This window comes from Balaenoptera physalus, assembly GCF_965194825.1.
Source record: "Balaenoptera physalus genome assembly, chromosome: 4".
NCBI classification, from domain to species: Eukaryota; Metazoa; Chordata; class Mammalia; order Artiodactyla; family Balaenopteridae; genus Balaenoptera; species Balaenoptera physalus.
In genome coordinates, this window is record NC_138891.1 from 21,853,294 (window position 1) to 21,856,763 (window position 3,470).

At 35.6% G+C, this 3,470-nt stretch overlaps 1 pseudogene across 1 annotated transcript; it reads left to right on the forward strand.

Moving 5' to 3' along the window:
• Positions 1 to 715: 715 nt before the first annotated feature.
• LOC309660541 (histone H3.3A pseudogene) lies at positions 716 to 2,872 on the forward strand (annotated as a pseudogene). Its single transcript has one exon. The product of its transcript is annotated as a histone H3.3A pseudogene (transcript).
• Positions 2,873 to 3,470: the final 598 nt, after the last annotated feature.

Below are 3,470 nucleotides of genomic sequence, written 5' to 3' on the forward strand. Positions count from 1 at the left end.
AGAATAATGGAAATCACCCAATCAGACAAATGGAAAAAAAAAGAAAAAAAGCAACATATGAAATCTATGGTATAATATAAAACGTGCCAAAAATAAACCCTACCAAAACAGAATACACATTCTTTTCAAGAGCGCATGGCATGTTCTCTAGTATAGACCACAAATCAAGCCCCAACAAATTTAAGAGGATAGAAATTATTTCAAGCATCTTTTCTGATCACAACAGTATGAAACTAGAAATCAACCACATAAAGAAAAATGGGAAAAGAAACGAACACATGGAGACTAAACAACATGCTACTAAAAAACCAATGGGTCAACAATGAAATCAGAGAAATCAGAAAATACCTCGAGACAAACAAAAATGAAAACACAACCTTACAAAATTTGTGGAATCCAGTAAAAGCTGTTCTAAGAGAGAGGTTCATAGCAATACAGGCCTTCCTCAAGAAAAAAGAAAAACATCAAATAAACAATGTAACCTACCACATAAAATAATTAGAAAAAGAAGAACAAACAAAACCCAAAGTCAGCAGAAGGAAGGAAAAAATAAAGGTCAGAGAGGAAATAAATAAAATAGAGATTAAAAAAAACAATAGAAGAAATCAATACAACCAAGAGCTGTTTTTCGGAAAAAAAAAATTGACAAACCTATAGACAAACTCACCAAGAGGAAAAGGGAGAGGAACCAAATAAACAAAATAAGAAATGATACAGGGAATTGTGTTCGCTGCCACCACCGCGCCACTGTCGCTCTCCAGCGCCAGTGCTGCCTCTAGCTCGCTGAGCTCCAGCCAAAGGAGAAGGGAGGTAAGTAAGCAGGTCTCTATACCATGGCTCGTACAAAGCAGACTGCCCACAAATCGACCGGTTGTAAAGCACCGAGGAAGCAACTGGCTACAAAAGCCTCTCGCAAGAGTGCTCCCTCTAAAGAAACCTCATCGTTACAGGCCTGGTACCGTGGCACTCCGTGAAATTAGACGTTATCAGAAGTCCACTGAACTTCTGATTTGCAAACTTCCCTTCCAGCGTCTGGTGTGGGAAATTGCTCAGGACTTCAAAACAGATCTGTGCTTCCAGAGTGCAGCTATTGGTGCTTTGCAGGAGGCAAGTGAGGCCTATCTGGTTGGCCTTTTTGAAGACACAAACCTGTGTGCTATCCATGCCAAATGTGTAACAATTATGCCAAAAGACATCCAGCTAGCACGCCACATACGTGGAGAACGTGCTTAAGAATCCACTATGATGGGAAACATTTCATTCTTTAAAAAAAAAAAATTCTCTTCCTGTTATTGGTAGTTCTGAACGTTAGATTTATTTTTTGCCCTGTGGGGTCAAAAGGTACCTAAGTATATGATTGCAGGTGGAAAAATGGGGGACAGAAATCAGGTATTGGCAGTTTTTCCATTTTCATTTGTGTATAAATTTTTAATATAAATGTGGGGACATAAAGCATTAATGCAAGTCAAAATGTTTCAGTGAACAAGTTTCAGCAGTTCAACTTTATAACAATTATAAATAAACCTGTTAAATTTTTCTGGACAATGCCAGCATTTGGATTTTTTTTAAAACAAGCAAATTTCTTATTGACTGCAACTAAATGGTGTTTGTAGCATTTTTATCATACAGTAGATTCCATCCATTCACTATACTTTTCTAACTGAGTTGTCCTATATGCAAGTACATGTTTTTAATGTTGTCTGTCTTCTGTGCTGTTCCTGTAAGTTTGCTATTAAAATACATTAAACTATATAAAAAAAGAAATAGTACAGGAGAAATAACAACTGATACCACAGAAGTACAAAAAGTCATAAGAGAACACATCAACAGTTATATGACAACAAATTGAACAACCTAGAAGAAATGGACAAGTTTCTAGAAACATACAGCCTGCCAAAACTGATTCAAGAAGAAACAGATAATTTGAACAGACCGATCACAAGAAGTAAAGTAGAATCTGTAATTTAAAAACTCCCTTCAAACAAAAGTCCAGGACTGGATGGCTTCACTGGAGAATTCTACCAAACATACAAAGAAGAACTTATACCTATCTTTCTCAAACTATTCCAAAAAACTGAAGAGAATGGAACACTCCCAAATTCATTCTATGCAGCCAACATCACCCTGATATGAAAACCAAAGACAATACCAAAAAAAAAGAAAATTACAGGTCATTAGCTTTGATGAATATAGATGCAGAAATCCTCAAGAAAATATTAGCAAACTGAGTCAAACAATACATAAAAAAGATCATACACCATGATCAAGGTAGATTAATTCTAGGGTTGAAAGGATGATTCAACGCACACACAAATCAATCAATGTGATACACCACTTTAACGAATGGAAAGATAAAAATCCACATGATCATCTTAACAGATGCAGAAAAAGCATTTGACAAAATTCAACATTCATTCATGATAAAAACTCTCACCAAAGTGGGTACAGAGGGAACACATCTCAACAATAAAAGCAATTTACAACAAACTCACAGCCAACATAATACTCAATGGTTAAAAGCTGAAAGCCATCCCCCTAAATCCAGGAACATGCCAAGGATGCCCTCTTTTACCACTTCTATTCAACATACTATTGGAAGTCCTATCCACAGTAATCAGACAAGAAAAAGAAATAAAAGATATCCAAACTGGAAGGGAAGAGGTAAAACTGTCACTATTTGCAAATGACATGATACTGTATGTAGAGAACTCTAAAGATTCCACACAGAAACTATTAAAACTAATAAATGCATTCAGCAATGCAGCAGGATACAAGATTAATATACAGAAATCTGTTGCATTTCTTTACACAAATAATGAAATATCAGAGAGTGAAAAAAAAATCCCATTTAAAATCACGTCAACAAAAATAACTAGAAACAAACTTAACGAAGGAGGTGGAAGACCTATATGCTGAAAACTATAAAACATTGATAAAAGCAATTGAACATGATTCAAACAAATGGAAAGATAGTCCATGCTCTTGGATTGGAAGGATTAATATTGTTAAAATGGCCATCCTACCCAAAGCAAACTACAGATTTAAGACAATCCCTATCAAAATACCCATGACATTTTCCACAGAACTAGAACAAATAACCCTAAAATTTATATGGAACCACAAAAGGCCAAGAATTGCCAAAGGAATCCTGAGTAAAAAGAACAAACCTGGAGGCATAACCCTTCCAGACTTCAGACAATACTACAAAGCTACAGTAATCAAAACAGCATGGTATTGGCACAAAAATAGACAAATAGATCAATGGAACAGAATAGAGAGCACAGAAATAAATCTATGCACCTACTGTCAATTAATCTATTCTTTCCTCCTCTTGCAAAGGAGGCAAGAATATGCAATGAAGAAAAGATAGTCTCTTCAACAAGTGGTGTTAGGAAAGCTGGGCAACTACATGTAAATCAATGAAATTAGAACACTCTGTCACACCACATACAAAAATAAACTCAAAATAG